The sequence below is a fragment of the Zea mays genome, chromosome 7 (assembly GCF_902167145.1).
Source record: "Zea mays cultivar B73 chromosome 7, Zm-B73-REFERENCE-NAM-5.0, whole genome shotgun sequence".
NCBI classification, from domain to species: Eukaryota; Viridiplantae; Streptophyta; class Magnoliopsida; order Poales; family Poaceae; genus Zea; species Zea mays.
This window is the reverse complement of record NC_050102.1, coordinates 31,502,497-31,525,290: the sequence shown is the minus strand read 5'-3', so window position 1 is coordinate 31,525,290 and position 22,794 is coordinate 31,502,497. Positions and strand designations below refer to the sequence as shown.

The window sequence follows — 22,794 nt, the reverse complement described above, 5'->3', positions numbered from 1 at the left end:
CCCTGCGGATGGACAAAACAGTCAGTAAACTGAAGCTGCTAAAATGTTCACTCGCAACCAGTATGATTACTGATCCATACAAAGCTTCAAGCAGAGGAAGTGAGTTGATGATCAGAAGGACAACTTACTGCAGCTTTTCGGGATGCCATAATCTCTTCTACAGGTGGTCGACCTGTCGTAGTAGGAAAAATGAGTGATCAAATTTGTTCACCCAATGTGAAATATTCAATGCACATCTGCATTAAGTTTCATTGAAGTTTTGATCCAACTACTGTAATTGTCTAAATAAATTCCTCATCTAAAATAAATTAACAGATTTATCCCAGGGAAAGGCATGTCAACCCTCCTTACTTGTCAGTAATAAGAAATTTGTAGAAATTAATCGCAACACATCAATCAAGACTAATCTTTTGCTCCTAAAAGTCCAAATCAGATCAAGGCATTAAGCAAGACTCCAATGGGAGGATTGACTAATGTTGAAATAGAAAACCATTCATAAAAATAGAAAACAACAAATTGACACTTATCTGAACGATTTTAGCCACCTCCCATCCATCAGACCATATCAGCAGCTAGGAATTACAAATTATAAAGCACAAACAAAAGGACAGGACACCAGTACAACATAATTCACATAAATAAATATGAAGGATTATTGGTCCAACTCAATATACTACCTTGTCTGCATGTCGAACACAATGTATAAGAGGATCCATAGTAGTTGTAGAGTTCCCATAAGGCTCATACATGGATATAGCAGGCTAAAATAGGCTAATAGAAATGTGTGTACAAATAGTAGTGGTGTCTAAAATAGCTAAAACTGACTATAGCGCCTGCTATAGGCGACTACATAGTTTTCTAGGGACAAAAGAATTGGACACACTACACCAAAATATTTCCCCTTTTTTCTTTATATTGGGAAACATAAATAAACAAAAGGATGATTTTTTGCTTCTATTGTTGATCAAGCAAGAGATAAACCTCATATTTCAGATAACATTCGAGAACATCTAAAAACATTGGACCACTTTCAGCACTCTTGCTCCCCACAGCTCCACTTTTGTTAGAGAAATCTTTCAGTTCATTGTATCAGAAGTCCGGCTGATTTACAAACAAAACAGGGAAACATATTAATGGTTATTGATATCCAAAATGTAAAAACGAAATATTATGAATGGTCACCAGTTACCAGGTTACACTCTGGAAAGTAAAGTTTCATTGTGTGACTTAGTTGTGGTCACTCCAAGTATTCACAAACAAGTGGAGTCAGTAACCTACCTGCAAGCAATAGAAATCCTAGAATGTAAAACCATTCCATGTTATGAGCAGCTTGCAAAACACATGGCTAAACTTAGTACTGAAGATCATTTAAGGCCAGCATAACAACCCTAAACATTTGAGATATCCTTGTTGGGACTTAAAACAACATAAACATTCACAACTGAATACAATAGGGGAATGCTTCTGGGACAAGGAATACCAATTTTGTTACCTTTCCAAGGAGCTGCACACTGGAGGCCCTAGAGTAGGACATAACGATCACGAGGAGGGTGCCCCTCATACATGAACTCAGCACAGCTAGTGTTCGTAGAAACTCATCATGCTGCACATTAGCACATTATCTGTTACAACCTATGGGACTAAGCTTGTGAAATGTATCTCAAATTATTGATTCGTTATGACAGTCACCTATAAGAAAGGTACAAAGTCTTTAAAAGCCATGCTCAAATTGGATGTCACTATTTAGGTCTATTTAAGGGTGAACATGTTGGACAATGATATCACAGTTAGGGAGCCCATCGCCAAACTACGTAACTTTAGTTTAAGAATTGGTCATGAAGACGTGAACATGATATATCAAAGGAAGATCTGCAACGAAAGTATACAATCCAAAAAGGGCTTAATCATCATTCAAGGATTAACAACATAGTATCTACTGCCATATGAACAAGTATCTGCATTTAGCATGTACGCCAATACAAATGTCGACCAACTGATACTTGACACCTAGGCATCAACCATATCCAATGTAACATAGATTTTTTTTTAAAAAAAATGCATGGTCTAGGATATACATCACCTTATGGGGAGAAACTTCATCAGGTAATAAGGCTTAATAGAATGAAAAGAAGGGAGAGGCATGGATGCACACACTGTGCCAATTGCCAAACCTCCTACAAATTATTACTGAAAAGGTAGCACATCCCGTAAAAACAGAACTACAGAAGGAAAGAGTCGGTATGGCTCCTAGTATGAGATAGAGAGTTGAGTTCTGAACCTGGCAGAATGGGCAAACCTGAGGATTGAATTCTTTCGTAACTAAATTTTGTCTTAAAGCCTTCTTAAAAAAATATTTGGAAATTATTATTCAAGAGGCGCTTACAACTTACTGACAACGAAAATATGATGCACTGCTACACCAGTTCAGCAATCTACCAGAACATACTTGATATTTTTACTTCAGATTTTCGCTATTCTGAAAAAACAGATACACGACAGTTGTTCATGATCTTCAAATTTTTTGACAGGTTCATCTGGTCTTCCACCCGAAACCATGATGCATAATGTTTGAAACAACAAATTACATGATTTATTGATGCACTGTATTTCCACGCATAGTGAAGTATGCTTAGTCAGAACTTCTGAATTTTTTCCAAAAATTGTACCCCCACCAAAAAACATGCCTTTGTCGTTAATGAGTATAATTCATACTGTCCAGGTTGAATGGAAAAAATCTTCGAGCGTGCGAATTAGATCGATTTGAAAGTGAGGACTCGTCGGATCTACTCGTTGCACAAAATCTACTACTGATTTTCTAACGCCAAAAGTTTATTTTTCTAGCCAACAAGATTTTTTGGATATTACAAAACTTCATCAAAATTTTGGATCGTTCGTTGCCACTGCCTTCCTTTGCTTCCATTTAAAGTTGTGTTGTGCGAGAAATAAAAAGGTTCCCATTTGTCAATGCAAGGAAAAGGAAAGGAAAAAGAGAGGTGATATTAGTAAATACATGGCTTGGTGGTGGCTCGGACGCTGCATCCTCGTCGCTGTCCTTCCTGGTGGGCAAGCCATCCTCGTTGGAAACTGCTGCTATGTCCTTCCTCATAACGGCAGCTTCTGGCAAGCCGGGTTCCCCGGAGCCCGTCACACTCTCACGCGGATCGACGAGATCTACGTTGTCGCCAGAGTCGAGCACAATACCTGCAGAAAGATTCCTATCACTCACTACACTGTTATTCGAATGCTGATATGAAACAAGTTTAATGCAGTAACATACCTGTTGTTCGACCACTGGCGTACAGGGAAAGAACGACCTGGATGGCCACATACATTGCTGGGCAGTTGAATGTCTCAAACATAATCTGGGTCATCTTCTCCCTGTTTGCCTTGGGGTTCAGAGGAGCCTCAGTCAGCAGTATAGGGTGCTCCTCAGGTGCCACACGAAGCTCATTGTAGAAGGTGTGGTGCCAGATCTTCTCCATGTCATCCCAGTTGTCGACTATGCCATGCTCAATTAGGTACTTCAGTGTCAGAATACCTCTTTTGGACTAAGCTTCATCACCCACATATGCATCCTTTTGGCCCATGCCCACCATCACACCAGTGTGGCGTGGCCTGCCTACAATGCTAGGAAAGGCAGCTCTCGGTGCGTCGTCACCAGCGAAACCCGCCTGTGTTTGGCATCAAGATCCCATCAGTTTATTAAATCAGAAATGCATAAACAGGCAAAACGAAACTGAAACACATGTATGGTAGCTAAAGGATTGACAACAGGACAGGAGAACCAACCTTGATCATTCCGGTGCCATTGTCACACACAAGGGGTTGGACATCCTCTTCAGCCATTTCTCAAAGTGTTCTGCAGCAGAATGCTATATTCAGAATGTATTTGAATGTATCTGTGGCAGTGTTAATCGTTAAAATGTCCATGGAGTCAGATAAACCCCACAAAAAAGTATGATGACACCAAATTGCAACATGTCGGTCATCAGCCAAAACTAATGTGCACAAGTGTTCATGATTAAGAAACTGAACTTGGCTTTATGTTAAAAAAAACTAATACTTGACTCATGCGAGTATAAGCTTTCAAGCAATTCGCAGAGATAACCAAACTTTGGTGCTAGCTGATAATACAAATTATTCATTATCTTGATACTTGATTGGCCGTAAATTTGTCTGCTACCATCAGACCATGCACGTTTCATTTTTTATGGCCAACAAACATATCACATATATATACCCATTACATGAATCGTCTGAAATCATACTCCTATTTGGGTAGGAGGATCAGGGGGCAGTTTCATTGAGGAAAATGGTTAATTAGATGTTTGAGCCACATTTCGTCTGAATTATCAACAGAAACAACGTTATTTCACTGCTTGAAGTCATCTCCAGTTCTTCACCGAGTGATCTAAGAGCAATTTCCCGGTTCCGCTACTCTGCTACGGATCAGCATAGCATGCAGCTCAACGCACTCTGAATCATATATACTCCCATGAACTGACTGAGTAACTGGACTGGACATGGTTAACTTCCATCACATAAACCAGAGAATCCAATCAAACAAAACACAACAGAGGTACCGTACAAATCATAGGACACACAAAAAAAGAACAGCAAAAGACATGAACCTGATGAGCACAGAACAGATTGCTCACTTGTCTTGTGGAGGTCTTCAGAACAACACATTTTACTTTCCTTTGTGAATCTAAATCAATGTTAGCACCATCCTCCTCAGCTTCATCCTCATGATTTATTTCCAAGATCTAGAACAGTTGAGAAAAGGGCAAGACATATATGAGTAACTCATAAACAAAATAAAATGATTTAATACTCCCTGCCTGACAAATACCAAATAATAAGGAAACAAAAATTTAGTTATTATAATTTCCAAAGGACAAGGAGAGAAGCAGAGTCAGCTACACAAATATATGTCATGGTTCATTTAAGATGTGAGATATTTGAATGCTCCATACCATACATACACGGATCTATAAAGCCATCAAATGTTCAAAAATTATTGTATACGGACTCAAAGACTCGAAATTTTGAAAGCTAAGGTAGTTGGTTATAAACCAGTTATCAAGTTCCAAGTTTATGAATGTCTAGATACTTAGCCAGACCACGGTTAGTCGGTTACTCAATTAAAGAACCAATGGTGTACTAAAGACAAACTACGCTAACTAATTTGAAGTGTCTGCACAAGAGGAAAGTGTGCTCTGTTCCTGATTAAGTGCGGCCTTGGTGTGTTTAACACGAATTATAAATGAACAAACATAATAGCACAAGCAGTTAAGTATGCTGTCACACCAAATCATGTGATTATAACCAAATCATTTTCACCCATTCACTTCCCTGGCCTCAAATTAACCCAGGGCAACAATCACACGCAGGGATTTTATCGAATGGAAGGAGACTGAACCTCAATGATATTGCCAACGAGGTAGGGTAGCTGTTTGTTGAGCTTAATTTTCTCCTGGTTTTCCTTGATCTTCTCCTTGAACGACTCCAACTCCAGGTTCGTCCGTTGCAACTCATCCTGGGTACCGCCGGAAAAAACCAAACAAGTCCAACAGATCAGACGCAAACCCTAACGACGAACAAACGAGGGTTCCAAAACCACGAGGTTCCGATCTAAGACTGGGCTCGCTCACCTTGAGGACGCGGATCTCGTTGTCGAGGAGGCGGGAGGCCCGGATGTCTGTGATGACCAGGACCGGGGGCAGACGGCGCCAGATCCACCTTCGCTTCCTACAACGGCAATGGTGGTGAGGTGGTGGCCGTCGCTGAAGAGGAGTAGGAGGAGGAAGGCGTGCGGAGCGGCTAGCGGACGTTTCGCGCGGGCAGTTGCGTGGGCGTGCGGGCGCTTCGGTAGCGGCGGCAGGCGTACCGCGGTTGCGTGGGTGTTCGGTACCGGCGGGATTCGCGTGTGGGTGCTCGCAGCCTCCATGGGGAGGTGGAAATGTTTCCGGAAGAAGTCGGCGGTCACGTTCTCCATGATGAGCTCGACGCCGTAGTAGTAGCCGTAGGTGAGCGCGAGCACCCACGCGCGGTAGTTGCCGACCCCTCCGCGCACCACCTTCCACAAGCTCTTGCCGGTCTTGGCTCCGCCGCCGGCGCCGGCGCCGCGCGGGAGGTCGTAGGGGAAGGCGAGGACGGCGAGGCCCGTGGTGATGAGGAGCGCGCAGGGGAGGAGGTAGGTGACGCGCTAGGCGGGCGTGCGGTTCGCGGCTAGAGGGCGTGCGAGCTAGGGTTCGCGGCGGGCGTAGGGTCGCAGCGGGCGTTGGGTTCGCGCGTGCGGAGCGGGTGGGGTTCTATTGAGCTCGGGGGCGGATAGCGGCGACCGGGCGAATTGCATCGGCGGCGGGTTCGCGGAGCGTTCGCGGCGGGTGGCGGCGGGGTTCACGGCGGCCGTATCGCGGCACGCGTGCGGGCTGTTCGCGGCGTACGGTTCGCGACGGGCGGGTGGTTGTTTGGCGGGGGCAGTCTACACTAAGGTCTTAATAGTTAGTACAGATAGAGCACACAATAGAACATGACGGGGCGGGGCGGCTCTACCAGGCGACGACAGGAAGAGAGAGCGACGTGAAGAAGAACGAAGTGTTTTTTAATAAAGTGATTTTTAATTAATAAATACGATAGATATTATTTTCTAAATGTGTCAAAATTAGATTTTGTGGACCGCTTTTAAGACTGTCTTCACCACTTCGGTGTGTAAAATAGGAGACGCGAAAGTATAAATGACACTGTTTACAGAGAGAAATTTAAAATATAGAATGAGATAGTGGATGTGATAGAGAACCTGCTAGAGATAACTTTAAAGTCTGTTTGTTAGGGCTTCGAATCTAGCTTTTCTATGGAAAAACTCAGAGCTATGCCAAACACTATCTTTTAAAATGACTTACTGCGAAAAGCATCTAAAGGCCAGAGCTATTTTTATACTACGTAGAAGAAGTCACAAATAGTAGTTTTAGCGGTTTTGGCTCTGACTCTAGCAACTTAATACAGAAAAATGACTCTGGCTTTAGGATAAGTCATTTCGGCCAAACAATTTACAAAATGGTTTCAGTTCTACCAGAAAACTGTTTTTTAGAAAAAGTTAGAGTTGTTTTTGGGTAAGCCAAAGCTCTATGATCCTTAAAGAGCTCAAGAGCTTCACCAAACACTATTTTTTAAAATGACTTGCTGCGAAAAGTATCTAAAGGCTAGAGCTATTTTTATACTACGTAGAAGAAGTCACAAATAGTAGTTTTAGCGGTTTTGGCTCTGACTCTACCAACTTAATACAGAAAAATGACTCTGGCTTTAGGATAAGTCATTTCGGCCAAACAATTTACAAAATGGTTTCAGTTCTACCAGAAAACTATTTTTTAGAAAAAGTTAGAGTTGTTTTTGGGTAAGCCAAAGCTCTATGATCCTTAAAGAGCTCGAGAGCTTCACCAAACACTATTTTTTAAAATGACTTGCTGCGAAAAGCATCTAAAGGCCTGTCGGGGACCATAATTAGGGGTACCCTCAAGGCTCCTAATTCTCAGCTGGTAACCCCATCAGCATAAAACTGCAAAGGCCTGATGGGTGCGATCAAGTCAGGGATCAGTCCATTCGAGGGACTCGATCACGCCTCGCCCGAGCCTAGCCTCGGACAAGGGCAGCCGACCCCGGGGGATTTCCGCCTCGCCCGAGGCCCCCCTCCAGCAGCGAACATATTTCCGGCTCGCCCGAGGCCCTGTCTTCGCCAAGAAGCAACCCTGACCGAATCGCCGCACCGACCGACCAAATCGCAGGAGCATTTAATGCAAAGGTGGCCTGACACCTTTATCCTGACGCGCGCCCCTCAGCCGACAGAGCCGAAGTGACCGCCGTCACTTCGCCGCTCCACTGACCGGTCTGACAGAAAGACAGCGCCGTCTGCGCCGCTCTGACTGCGGTGCCGCTTGACAGAGTGAGGCTGACAGGCAGTCAGGCCCGGCCGTAGGCACCATAGGAAGCTCCGCTTCGCCTGACCCAGGGCTCGGACTCGGGCTAAGCCCCGGAAGACGGCGAACTCCGCACCGCCCGACCCAGGGCACGGACTCGGGCTAAGCCCCGGAAGACGGTGAACTCCGCTCCGCCCGACCCAGGGCTCGGACTCGGGCTAAGCCCCGGAAGACGACGAACTCCGTTCCGCCCGACCCAGGGCTCGGACTTGGGCTCAGCCCCAGAAGACGACGAATTCCGCTCCGCCCGACTCAGGGATCGGACTTGGGCTCAGCCCCAGAAGACGACGAACTCCGCTTCGCCCGACCCCAGGACTCGAACTCCGCCCTGGCCTCAGCCAACGGCCTCCGCCTCGCCCGACCTAGGGGCTCGGACTCGACCTCGGCCACGGAAGACGGACTCGACCTCGGAGGAGCCTTTGCATCGCCCAACCTAGGGCGCGGGCCGGCCACGTCAACGGGAGGCGCCATCATTACCCTACCCCAAGCTGACTCAGGCTACGGGGAACAAGACCGGCGTCCCATCTGGCTCGCTCCACCAGATGGGCAATGATGGCGCCCCGCGCGCTCCCTGACGATGGCGGCTCTCAGCCCCCTTACGGAAGCAAGAGGACGTCATCAAGGATTCGACAGCCCCGACAGCTGTCCCTCCGCCAGGCTCCAGCGCTCCTCCGACGGCCACGACATCACACAAACCGGGCGCCAAAATCTCTCCGGCCGCCACGATGGCGTGTACTTAGGGCGCTAGCTCTCCCCCGCTAGACACGTAGCACTCTGCTACACCCCCATTGTACACCTGGATCCTCTCCTTACGCCTATAAAAGGAAGGGCCAGGGCCCTCTTAGAGAGGGTTGGCCGCACGGGGACGAGGACGAGACAAGCGCTCGCGCAAGGCCGCTCGCTCCCTCTCCCATGTGGACGCTTGTAACCCCCTACTGCAAGCGCACCCGACCTGGGCGCGGGACGAACACGAAGGCCGCGGGATTTCTACCTCTCTCTCGCCCATCTCCGGCCACCTCACTTCCCCCCTTCGCGCTCGGCCTCGCGCCGACCCATCTGGGCTGGGGCACGTGGCGACATTTCACTCGTCGGCTTAGGGACCCCCCGGTCTCGAAACGCCGACAGTTGGCGCGCCAGGTAGGGGCCTGCTGCGTGTTGACGAACAGCTTCCCGTCAAGCTCCAGATGGGCAGTCTCCAGCAACCTCTCCAACCCGGGACGGTGCTCCATTCCGGGAGTCTTGAGTTCGTGTCCCTCAACGGCAGCTACGACATGATACTCCTTCCACCGCCGTGCGACAGCGACAATGGCGGCCGACAGCCCGCCCGCCGGCGGCGGAATCGACGATGTCTTCCCCGCGTGGTGGAAGAACAACATTCGAGCTCACCCCGTCCTCTCCCCCGCCGACGGAGGAGGAGGCGGGGCAACCAAGGCCAAGCAGGAGGCAGCGCCTCGTCGGCTGTCGAGCGAGTCGACGGCGCCAGCGCCCTAACGGGGGGCGCGTCGGGCATCGACCTCGCGTTTGAGACGAGGACGAGCGCCGTCTCCCCGCAACGCGCCGATTCCGGGCAAACGGACGACGCCAGCGCGCTCACGAAAGGCTTGCTGGACGTCACCCTCGTACCTGAGACGACGGTGTGGTCAGTCCCCGACGTGACTTCATCGCCGCCCGTCGACCAAGAGGTACCGACCGATTCCCATCTCACGCCTTTCAGATTCAGCCTCGAACCGCCAAGCGACCTCGCTTTGGCGGACGCCCTCGTAGAGGCGAGTCCAAACCCTCTGGGGTATCGTGTGCGGTCACCCTGGGACCGGCTGACGGACGTCTCGACCTACGGGCCCTCTGGGTCCGAGGAAGACGACGCGCCCAACTTCTGCTGGGATTTCTCCGGACTTGGCAACCCCAGTGCCATGCGGGACTTTATGACCGCATGCGACTACTGCCTTTCTGACTGTTCCGACGGTAGCCGCAGCCTCGGCGACGAGGACTGCGGCCCAAGCCGCGAATGTTTCCACGTCGATCTAGGGGGTCCCTCCGAAGGCAACCATCTCAGCATGCCGGAGGACGGTGATCTCCCTAGGTCGGTGCCTCGCGTTGACATCCCACGGGAGCTAGCTGTGGTCCCCGTTCCGGCGGGGGGTCACGACCCACAGCTCGAGCAAATCCGCGGGGTGCAGGCCAGGCTCAACGAGGGAGCAGGAGCGCTTGAGCCAATCCGCCGGGACGTCGGGCAGGCATGGGCGGGCCAACCTCCGGCCGGAGAAATGCGTCATCTACCCTAGGGCTTCCAGCACCGCATCGCCGATGATGTCAGAGTCAGGCCGCCACCCGCATCCAGTGGGGTCGGCCAGAACCTGGCTGCAGCAGCAATGCTTCTTCGTGCGATGCCAGAGCCATCAACCACCGAGGGGCGGCGAATCCAGGGAGAGCTCAAGAATCTCCTGGAAGGCGCCGCGGTCCGGCGGGCCGAGAGCTCCGCCTCCCGAAGGCAGGGGCACCCCTCGAAACATCGTGCCGCGACTTCCCGATTCATGTGGGAAGCCTCGGTCTACACCGGGCGCACGCGCAACACAGCGCCTGCGGCCCCGGGACGCCTCGGCAACGAGCACCATCACCGCGACCGTCGGGCCCACCCCGACAAGAGGGTGCGCCGAGGCTACCACCCCAGGCGTGGGGGACGCTACGACAGCGGAGAGGATCGGAGTCCCTCGCCCAAACCACCCGGTCCGCAGGCCTTCAGCCGGGCCATACGACGGGCGCCGTTCCCGACCCGGTTCCGACCCCCGACTACTATCACGAAGTACTCGGGGGAGACGAGACCGGAACTGTGGCTCGCGGACTACCGTCTGGCCTGCCAACTGGGTGGAACGGACGATGACAACCTCATCATCCGCAACCTCCCCCTGTTCTTCTCTGACACCGCTCGCGCCTGGTTGGAGCACCTGCCTCCAGGGCAGATCTCCGACTGGGACGACCTGGTCCAAGCTTTCGCCGGCAATTTCCAGGGCGCGTACGTGCGCCCCGGGAATTCCTGGGACCTCCGAAGCTGCCGACAGCAGCCGGGAGAGTCTCTCCGGGACTACATCCGGCGATTCTCGAAGCAGCGCACCGAGCTGCCCAACATCACAGACTCGGATGTCATCGGCGCGTTCCTCGCCGGCACCACCTGTCGCGACCTGGTGAGCAAGCTGGGTCGCAAGACCCCCACCAGGGCGAGCGAGCTGATGGACATCGCCACCAAGTTCGCCTCCGGCCAGGAGGCGGTCGAGGCTATCTTCCGGAAGGACAAGCAGCCCCAGGGCCGCCCATCGGAAGATGCCCCCGAGGCGTCAACTCAGCGCGGCGCCAAGAAGAAGGGCAAGAAGAAGTCGCAAGCGAAACGCGACGCCGCCGACGCGGACCTTGTCGCCGCCGACGCGGACCTTGTCGCCGCCACCGAGTACAAGAACCCTCGGAAACCCCCCGGAGGTGCCAACCTCTTCGACAAGATGCTCAAGGAGTCGTGCCCCTACCACTAGGGGCCCGTCAAGCACACCCTTGAGGAGTGTGTCATGCTTCGGTGCCACTTCCATAGGGCCAGGCCACCCGCGGAGGGTGGCAGGGCCCGCGACGACGACAAGAAGGAAGATCACCAGGCAGGAGAGTTCCCCGAGGTCCGCGACTGCTTCATGATCTACGGTGGGCAAGCGGCGAACGCCTCGGCTCGGCACCGCAAGCAAGAGCGTCGGGAGGTCTGTTCGGTGAAGGTGGCGGCGCCAGTCTACCTAGACTGGTCCGACAAGCCCATCACCTTCGACCAAGCCGACCACCCCGACCACGTGCCGAGCCCGGGGAAATACCCGCTCGTCGTCGACCCCGTCATCGGCGACGTCAGGCTCACCAAGGTCCTCATGGACGGAGGCAGTAGCCTCAACATCATCTACGCCGAGACCCTCGGGCTTCTGCGTATCGATCTGTCCTCGGTTCGGGCGGGCGCTGCGCCTTTCCATGGGATCATCCCCAGGAAGCGCGTCCAGCCCCTCGGACAACTCGATCTTCCCGTCTGCTTCGGAACACCCTCCAACTTCCGAAGGGAGACCCTGACGTTCGAGGTGGTCGGGTTCCGAGGAACCTACCACGCGGTACTGGGGAGGCCATGCTACGCGAAGTTCATGGCCGTCCCCAACTACACCTACCTCAAGCTCAAGATGCCGGGCCCCAACGGGGTCATCACCGTCGGCCCCACGTACAAACACGCGTTCGAATGCGACGTGGAGTGCGTGGAGTATGCCGAGGCCCTCGCCGAGTCCGAGGCCCTCATCGCTGACCTGGAGAGCCTCTCTAAGGAGGTGCCAGACGTGAAGCGTCATGCCGGCAACTTCGAGCCAGCGGAGACGGACAAGTCCGTCCCCCTCGACCCCAGCAGCGACGCCTCCAAGCAAGTCCGGATCGGCTCCGGGCTCGATCCCAAATAGGAAGCAGTGCTCGTCGACTTTCTCCGCGCGAACGCCGACGTCTTCGCGTGGAGTCCCTCGGACATGCCCGGCATACCGAGGGATGTCGCCGAGCACTCGCTGGACATCCGAGCCGGAGCCCGACCCGTCAAGCAGCCTCTGCGCCGATTCGACGAAGAAAAGCGCAGAGCTATAGGCGAGGAGATCCACAAGCTAATGGCGGCGGGGTTCATCAAAGAGGTATTCCATCCCGAATGGCTTGCCAACCCTGTGCTTGTGAGAAAGAAAGGGGGGAAATGGCGGATGTGTGTAGACTACACTGGTCTGAACAAAGCATGTCCGAAGGTTCCCTACCCTCTGCCTCGCATCGATCAAATCGTGGATTCCACTGCTGGGTGCGAAACCCTGTCTTTCCTCGATGCCTACTCAGGGTATCACCAAATCAGGATGAAAGAGTCCGACCAGCTCGCGACTTCTTTCATCACACCCTCCGGCATGTACTGCTATGTCAGCATGCCGTTCGGCTTGAGGAATGCGGGCGTGACGTACCAGCGGTGCATGAACCATGTGTTCGGCGAACACATTGGTCGCACGGTCGAGGCCTACGTCGATGACATCGTAGTCAAGACGAGGAAAGCCTCCGACCTACTTTCTGACCTTAAAGTGACATTCCGATGTCTCAAGGCGAAAGGCGTCAAGCTCAATCCCGAAAAGTGTGTCTTCGGGGTACCCCGAGGCATGCTCTTGGGGTTCATCGTCTCCGAGCGGGGCATCGAAGCCAACCCGGAGAAGATCGCAGCCATCACCAGCATGGGGCCCATCAAGGACTTGAAAGGCGTACAGAGGGTCATGGGATGTCTTGCGGCTCTGAGCCGCTTCATCTCACGCCTCGGCGAAAGAGGTCTACCTCTGTACCGCCTCTTAAGGAAGGCCGAGTGCTTCACTTGGACCCCTGAGGCCGAGGAAGCCCTCGGGAATCTGAAGGCGCTCCTCACGAAGGTGCCTATCTTGGTGCCCCCAGCTGCCGGAGAAGCCCTCTTGGTCTACGTCGCCGCGACCACTCAGGTGGTTAGCGCCGCGATTGTGGTCGAGAGGCAAGAAGAGGGGCATGCATTGCCCGTTCAGAGGCCAGTCTACTTCGTCAGCGAGGTACTGTCCGAAACCAAGATCCGCTACCCACAAGTTCAGAAGCTGCTGTACGCGGTGATCCTAACACGGCGGAAGTTGCGACACTACTTCGAGCCTCATCCGGTAACTGTGGTGTCATCCTTCCCCCTGGGGGAGATCATCCATTGCCGAGAGGCCTCGGGTAGGATTGCAAAGTGGGCGGTGGAAATCATGGGCGAAACAATCTCGTTCGCCCCTCGGAAGGCCATCAAATCCCAGGTCTTGGCGGACTTCGTGGCTGAATGGGTCGACACCCAGCTACCAACAGCTCCGATCCAACCGGAGCTCTGGACCTTGTTCTTCGACGGGTCGCTGATGAAGACAGGAGCCGGCGCATGCCTACTCTTCATCTCGCCCCTCGGGAAGCACCTACGCTACGTGCTACGCCTCCATTTCCCGGCGTCCAACAATGTAGCTGAGTACGAGGCTCTGGTCAACGGGTTGCGGATTGCCGTCGAGCTAGGGGTCCGACGCCTCGACGCTCGCGGTGACTCGCAGCTCGTCATCGACCAAGTCATGAAGAACTCCCACTGCCGCGACCCGAAGATGGAGGCCTACTGCGATGAGGTTCGGCGCCTGGAAGACAAGTTCTACGGGCTCGAGCTCAACCACATCGCTCGGCGCTACAACGAGACTGTGGACGAGCTGGCTAAAATAGCCTCGGGGCGAACGATGGTTCCCCCGGACGTCTTCTCCCGAGATTTGCATCAACCCTCCGTCAAGATCGACGACGCGCCCGAGCCTGAGGCACCCTCGGCCCAGCCCGAGGTACCCTTGGCATAGTCCGAGGCACCCTCGGTTCGGCCCGAGGTACCCTCGGCCCCCGAGGGCAAGATGCTGCACGTCGAGGGGGAGCAATGCGGGGTCACGCCTGATCAAAACTAGCAGACCCCGTACCTGCGATATCTCCACCGAGGAGAGCTACCCCTCGACCGAGCCGAAGCTCGGCGGTTGGCGCGGCGCTCCAAGTCGTTCGTCTTGCTGGGAGAAGGGAAGGAGCTCTACCACCGCAGCCCTTCAGGCATCCTCCAGCGATGCATCTCCACCACCGAAGGTCAAGAACTCCTCCGAGAAATACACTCGGGGGCTTGCGGCCACCACGCATCACCTCGGGCCCTTGTCGGAAATGCTTTCCGACAAGGTTTCTACTGGCCAACGGCGGTGGCCGACGCCACTAGAATTGTCCGCGCCTGCGAAGGGTGTCAGTTCTACGCAAGGCAGACCCACCTGCCCGCTCAGGCTCTGCAGACGATACCCATCACCTGGCCTTTTGCCGTGTGGGGTCTGGACCTCGTCGGCCCCTTGCAGAAGGCACCCGGGGGCTACACGCACCTGTTGGTCGCCATCGACAAATTCTCCAAGTGGATCGAGGTCCGACCCCTAAATAGCATCAGGTCCGAGCAGGCGGTGGCGTTCTTCACCAACATCATCCATCGTTTCGGGGTCCCGAACTCCATCATCACCGACAACGGCACCCAGTTCACCGGTAGAAAGTTCCTGGACTTCTGCGAAGATCTCCACATCCGGGTGGACTGGGCCGCCGTGGCTCATCCCATGACGAATGGGCAAGTAGAGCGTGCCAACAGCATGATTCTACAAGGACTCAAGCCTCGGATTTACAACGACCTCAACAAGTTCGGCAAGCGATGGATGAAGGAACTCCCCTCGGTGGTCTGGAGCCTGAGGACAACACCGAGCCGAGCCACAGGCTTCACGTCGTTCTTTCTAGTCTATGGGGCCGAGGCCATCTTGCCCACAGACCTGGAATACGGTTCCCCGAGGACGAGGGCCTATGCCGACCAAAGCAACCAAGCTAATCGAGAAGACTCGCTGGACCAGCTGGAAGAGGCTCGGGACAAGGCCTTACTACACTCGGCGCGGTACCAGCAGTCCATGCGACGCTACCACGCCCGAGGGGTCCGATCCCAAGACCTCCAGGTGGGCGACCTGGTGCTTCGGCTGTGACAAGACGCCCGAGGTAGACACAAGCTTACGCCCCCCTGGGAGGGGCCGTTCGTCATCGCCAAAGTTCTGAAGCCCGGAACGTACAAGCTGGCCAACAGTTAAGAAGAGGTCTACAGCAACGCTTGGAACATCCAACAGCTACGTCGCTTCTACCCTTAAGATGTTTTCAAGTTGTTCATATACCTCACTCCCACGCAAAGTTTAATCATCAAGGAAGGGTCGGCCTTGCCTCGGCAAAGCCCGACCCTCCCTTGGGGGCTAAAAGGGGGGAACCCCCTCTGCGTCGAAATTTTCCTCGAAAAAAGATCTTTTCTGCCAGAATGTCTTTCGTGCTTTTCGACTACTTCGAAAGTGGATCCTGAAAACGACGGAGTACACGTAAGCAGCCAAGGCTGACCGAGCCGAGGGACTCCTACGCCTCCGGGATACGGACACCTCACTCATCACCTTCTGCGATAAGTAACTCACGTTCGGATAAGTGATTCCGCGGACCGAACAAGTCTTCACGTTCGGAAGCCCTTCTGCCGGAGCGATTCTTCGAGCCTTCTCGACTGCGTCGATGACAGAACCCCATGGACGGGAAAGAGTGCGCGTAAGCGGCAAGGCCGACCGAGCCGAGGGACTCCTACGCCTCCGGGATACGGATACCTCACTCATCACCTTCCGTGAGAAGCAACTCTCGCTCGCACAAACAATTCTGTTACCGACAAAAAGGTCCAGATACTCGAAACAAGAGGAAAGGAGACGCGGCTTTACAACACGGCAATGGTGTGTTTTGGCCTCGGCGGCCGCAGAAAACACACACTACAAGATAATCCGACCCTGCAGGCTCGGATCTTGATGGCTAAAGGGAGCAGCAGCACCCTTGGCGTCGACAACACCTTCGGCGAGGTCCGACCTAGCCTCGGACGGCGACGCGGTCCAAGGGTCTCCGCTCTGAAGGACAACGTCATCACCAAGCCCGGGCCATCGCCGCCAGGGTCTTCTCTGAGAATCCGGCCCGAGCAGGCGGCTCGACCGGTCACCCCGGGGCCTCGGCCAGCTGTCCCCCAAGGACATCATCCCGGCTCGAGGCCTCGGTAGATAAATTCCGGCGTCGGTCCCGCTAACGGACGACCCGACCAGGCTCCGGCCGACCAGGTCTTCTTTTTGAGCCAACTCTGCCTCTGTTCGCGCTGACACCGCTACCCCTGGCCTCGGCTCATCGAAGAGCGGCCGAGGGGTTCCTCTAACTAAGCAAGGGAAGCCTCGGACAACAAGGCTGACCGAGCCGAGGGACTCCTACGCCTCCGGGATACGGATACCTCACTCGTCACCTTTACACGGGGCGACTCACGCTTGGTGAAGCGGTTCAGACAACCAACAGGCGAGTTTTAGTGCTCGAAAATGAGGAAAAAACACGGCTCCGTGCCGAAATTACATACATGTTCAGGCCTCGACAGCCACAATGAACAAAAACACTGGCATTCGAAGTGCCATTGCAAACGGAACTCCGGTTCCACCCCCACGGGTATGAACAACCTCCACACCGGGGAGCCTGCGGGGCGACGAGCTCCGGGTGACCCGCCAGCGACCTCTGCAGCAGCAGCCGTAGTCCCAGGACGGACGCGACCGTCGGAAGGCTCTCGTTCGCGTTCCCGCTCAAGGGACGCAAACCAGCCATCAAAGCCAAAGAGCGGGCCGCTCTCAAGCGCACCGGCAGGTCCTCGTTCCCGTCCTTGCCACGAAAGCGAGGAAGAGGGCGGAATGTTGCATCCTAGCTGGATAGCAACAGTTTGCCTTCCCCGGCATGGCTGGAGGACACCTCCTGCGCAGAGCTGGAGGATGGTTGCCACCACCAGAAGCTGGGAGAAGAGGTGGCCAGCCGGCCCGCGCGGGAGGTAGAGCCCCGACTCGCCTCGCTCTCCGCCCCAACAAGGATGATGAACATCCTTGAGGCTGAGGGCAGGACCAAGATCACAGCCCGGCTTGCCTCTCCCCATCCAGGGGATGGAGGTCACCGTCTTGGGTGACCACCGGCGGAGGGGTGCAGCCGGGCTGGCTGATGAAAATCCTTGAAGTCGAACGATGGCTGAAAGGTACCAACTCCCGCGGAGTTGCGTTCCTCCAACGACGAGGCGGAAAGACGGCGGGTATCCCCCATCTAGGGGCTTGGAAGGTGGAAAGACACGATGCATAGGGGAGCGCGAAGACATGGTCACCTTCCAAGAGGGTCACCCTCCTTTTAAAGGCGACTCTCCCTACTTGCGTCCCTAGCCGTCGTGGGCTGAGTCTTCCCCAACACGCTCCAAGGTCCTCCCCTACGGTGCGGGGGCTGGGTCCCACACGTCATGCAAGCCGGCCCAGAGCAGAAGAAGCCAAACCGCCGTGCGCGGTGCATGCAACCGCCCAGCGGTTACAAGCGGCTCTCCACTTTTGCCCAGACCAGCAGGCGAAAGGGCGGGCAGCCATGCAGGCGGCATGCAACCGCGCCAAGTAGGCGCACTTCTCCGACTCCCAACACGCCCAGCATGGAGGCCCAGGCCCACGCGTCATGCAACCGGCGCGCCGAATGCTTCGTGCATGCAACTGCACCGCCACTTGCGCCACCACCGCGCCTCCTCGACTGCGGAACCAATACCACGACTCGAGGCGACCCAGCGCACGACCCAGCAGCGCCAGCCTGGCGCAACGGTCAATGCGGCCAAAAATGGGCCGGCAGTAATGGCGGTGGCAGGCGGGCAGGAGCAGCGGTCACGTCGTCAGCCAAGCTTACGTCCCATCCGGGGGCAGCGAGAGAACCCTCTCTCACGGCGTGAAGACAACGCGCCCGTGTTCCGCTCCTCGAACGGCTCGCGCACGCGCAACGGCCGCCCCACGAACCACTCGCCCTGTCGCATTAACTCCGCGGCGGGACAGGCGGTGCCTCTGGCAGGAGAAGCGAGCGACGCTTCGCCTTCGCCATAATGACCGCGTCAAAAAAAAAGGTACGCCGCGTCGTTCGATTTCGTATCCTTTTCCTTTTTTCCTCTTTTTCTCTCTTGCAACAGGGACCGGGAAAGGGGGATACCCCAAAAAGGATCCTTCCCTGTGAAAGAACCAGGCTCCGAGCCTCCCTACTGATCAGAGGTTCGAAGGCTGGCCCCTCGGAAGGGTTCAACAGCCGTCTCAGAGCACGTGGGCTCCACACCCACTACTGGTCAGAGGTTCGAAGGCCGGCCCCTCGGAAGGGTTCAACGGCCGCCTCAGGCTACTCGGGCTCCGCGCCCACTACTGATCAGGGGTTCGAAGGCTGGCCCCCGAAGGGTTCACAACCGCCTCAGACACAGAGCGAGGGATGACCATGGGTACGTTCGATACATAACCAAGGCTCGGGCTGCGCTCCCGAGGTACCCTAGGACATTTCCGAGACCAGCGGGAACGATCTTGTAACGGAATCCCATCAGAGGGAGGCATCGAGCCCTCGGACCCCGTCGCCAGGGGACCGGGTCCGGTAGATCACCCGCAGGTACTTTTGGGCGCGCCTCTGGGCCTCTAGCCGACCCCTAACGAATGGGGCACGGACGTCCGCTCGGATCACCCGCCTGCAGCTCACCGGAGACACCATGTTCGGCGCCCACCGAGGGCAACATGGCGCTCTCCCCCCTCCTCCTTGCGGAAAGGCGATGCAGAGGCGTATGTAAAAAAGTCGAGTCTGTCCCTGATCGCCCTCTCGCCCTGTGCAGAGGCTCGGGGGCTGCTCTCGCAAACCCGGCTCCGGCCAAACCGTTGACAGCGTCAACATACCAGCCCGAGAACTTGGGACCCGACCGTACACCCGGGCTACGGCCAGCTCGCATGAGGGAACGACCAGACCAACGGAACATTGCGCGAGGCATTAAGACCTCGGAGGAGTCAAACCACTCCTCCGAGGCCTCGGGGGCTACACCCGGCGGGTGCGCTCGCGCGCACCCGCCGGAACAAAACACAACCAAGAAAGGCTGGTCCCCTTGCAAAAAAGTGCGACGAAAGCCTCCAAGCGAGTGCTAACACTCCCTTCGAGGCTCGGGGGCTACTGCCGGGGACCATAATTAGGGGTACCCTCAAGGCTCATAATTCTCAGCTGGTAACCCCCATCAGCATAAAGCTGCAAAGGCCTGATGGGTGCGATCAAGTCAGGGATCAGTCCATTCGAGGGACTCGATCACGCCTCGCCCGAGCCTAGCCTCGGACAAGGGCAGCCGACCCCGGGGGATTTCCGCCTCGCCCGAGGCCCCCCTCCAGCGGCGAACATATTTCCGGCTCGCCCGAGGCCCTGTCTTCGCCAAGAAGCAACCCTGACCGAATCGCCGCACCGACCGACCAAATCGCAGGAGCATTTAATGCAAAGGTGGCCTGACACCTTTATCCTGACGCGTGCCCCTCAGCCGACAGAGCCGAAGTGATCGCCGTCACTTCGCCGCTCCACTGACCGGTCTGACAGAAAGACAGCGCCGCCTGCGCCGCTCCGACTGCGGTGCCGCTTGACAGAGTGAGGCTGACAGGCAGTCAGGCCCGGCCGCAGGCACCATAGGAAGCTCCGCTTCGCCCGACCTAGGGCTCGGACTCGGGCTAAGCCCCAGAAGATGGCGAACTCCGCTCCGCCCGACCCAGGGCACGGACTCGGGCTAAGCCCCGGAAGACGGCGAACTCCGCTCCGCCCGACCCAGGGCTCGGACTCGGGCTAAGCCCCGGAAGACGGCGAACTCCGTTCCGCCCGACCCAGGGCTCGGACTTGGGCTCAGCCCCAGAAGACGACGAATTCCGCTCCGCCCGACCCAGGGTTCGGACTTGGGCTCAGCCCTAGAAGACGACGAACTCCGCTTCGCCCGACCCTAGGACTCGAACTTCGCCCTGGCCTCAGCCAACGGCCTCCGCCTCGCCCGACCTAGGGGCTCGGACTCAACCTCGGCCATGGAAGACGGACTCGACCTCGACTTCGGAGGAGCCTTCGCATCGCCCAACCTAGGGCGCGGGCTGGCCACGTCAACGGGAGGCGCCATCATTACCCTACCCCAAGCTGACTCAGGCTACGGGGAACAAGACCGGAGTCCCATCTGGCTCGCTTCGCTAGATGGGCAATGATGGCGCCCCGCGCGCTCCCTGACGATGGCGGCTCTCGGCCCCCTTACGGAAGCAAGAGGACGTCAGCAAGGATTCGACAGCCCCGACAGCTGTCCCTCCGCCAGGCTCTAGCGCTCCTCCGACGGCCACGACATCACACAAACCGGGCGCCAAAATCTCTCCAGCCGCCACGATGGCGTGTACTTAGGGCGCTAGCTCTCCCCCGCTAGACACGTAGCACTCTGCTACACCCCCATTGTACACCTAGATCCTCTCCTTACGCCTATAAAAGGAAGGACTAGGGCCCTCTTAGAGAGGGTTGGCCGCACGGGGACGAGGACGAGACAGGCGCTCGCGCAAGGCCGCTCGCTCCCTCTCCCGTGTGGACGCTTGTAACCCCCTACTGCAAGCGCACCCGACCTGGGCGCGGGACGAACACGAAGGCCGCGGGATTTCTACCTCTCTCTCGCCCATCTCCAGCCACCTCACTTCCCCCCTTCGCGCTCGGCCTCGCGCCGACCCATCTGGGCTGGGGCACGCGGCGACATTTCACTCGTCGGCTTAGGGACCCCCCGGTCTCGAAACGCCGACAAGGCCAGAGCTATTTTTATACTACGTAGAAGAAGTCACAAATAGTAGTTTTAGCGGTTTTGGCTCTGACTCTAGCAACTTAATACAGAAAAATGACTCTTGCTTTAGGATAAGTCATTTCGGCCAAACAATTTACAAAATGGTTTCAGTTCTACCAGAAAACTGTTTTTTAGAAAAAGTTAGAGTTGTTTTTGGGTAAGCCAAAGCTCTATGATCCTTAAAGAGCTCAAGAGCTTCACCAAACACTATTTTTTAAAATGACTTACTGCGAAAAGCATCTAAAGGCCAGAGCTATTTTTATACTACGTAGAAGAAGTCACAAATAGTAGTTTTAGCGGTTTTGGCTCTGACTCTAGCAACTTAATACAGGAAAATGACTCTGTCTTTAGGATAAGTCATTTCGGCCAAACAATTTACAAAATGGTTTCAGTTCTACCAGAAAACAGTTTTTTAGAAAAAGTTAGAGTTGTTTTTGGGTAAGCCAAAGCTCTATGATCCTTAAAGAGCTCAAGAGCTTCATAAATGTGGTAAATTTGGGGCAAGATCCACATGTTTAGATCTCCGATGGAGCTATAAACTTTTGAAAGCGGGAGGAGAGGCGAGTGGCGCTGGCGCTGGCGCCGAGGATGCAGCAGACTAGTAGAGGGAGGGAGAGCGAAGAGTGCAGAAATAGCGCATACTACAATGGAAGCGGCAGGACCCACAGGGCCCATGTTGTACGCGTGGCCCGCGTAGAGTAGGCTCAACTGTCCGTTCATATAGGATTGATGGGGAGGGAAAAAGGCGACATGGACGTGTGTGCATCTTAGTAATTTCACTTTACGATCAACTCTTTTGAAGACTCTTTGGTGTTCTAGCTTCCACTTTTGGTCTCCATCGCTTACATACGACACTCCATCAACTCGTAGCAAATACCAAGTGTTGAGCACTAAATTGAGAGCACGGACGGTCCGGTCCTGAGGCCGGACGGTCCGGTCCTGAGGCCGAACGGTCCGCGGTCCAGACGGTCCGCGCCTGTGGGCCGGACGGTCCGCGCAAGCGCAGAACAGATTAGGGTTCCGAGTTTTTTTACTATGTTTGTTGGCGAGAATCTCTGGATAAGCTCGGAATTTTGTTGGTAATGGGTCCAGCCCCCCTCCTCTATAAAAGCAGAGGAATACGACCGATTTAATCAATCAATCGAACCATCAATCAATACAATTTACATTTATTCTTAGGAGTAGTTCTAGTCTAGTTCTAGGTTAGTCTTCCAATCTCTAAATTCTTCGTTTCTGTTCGACTCTACGTCGATTAGAGGAGTCTAGGTCGGCCTGCCGAGCCTAGACATCACCTAGGATCTCTCCTCCCCGATGGGGTCCCTCTCGGGAGCGAGATCCAGGCGCCTCCGGCGATCTTCCGCCGCCCCTGCGCACGTGCAGACCGTCCGGCCCTAGGGCGCAGACCGTCCGGCCGTCAGGCAGGAAACCCTAGCCTTGTGCTAGGCCGTGGACCGACCGGCCCCTGGTCGCGGACCGTCCGCCCCTGTCTAGAGAGCACCGCCGCTGGTTCGTGTTGAGTGATTGACGCCCCAAAAAGGTGTCAACATACTTTTTGGCGACTCC

At 55.0% G+C, this 22,794-nt stretch overlaps 1 pseudogene; it reads right to left on the bottom strand.

Moving 5' to 3' along the window:
* Positions 1-1,266: 1,266 nt before the first annotated feature.
* LOC103633809 (actin-1-like) lies at positions 1,267-3,875 on the bottom strand (annotated as a pseudogene).
* Between the last annotated feature and the right edge of the window lie 18,919 nt (positions 3,876-22,794).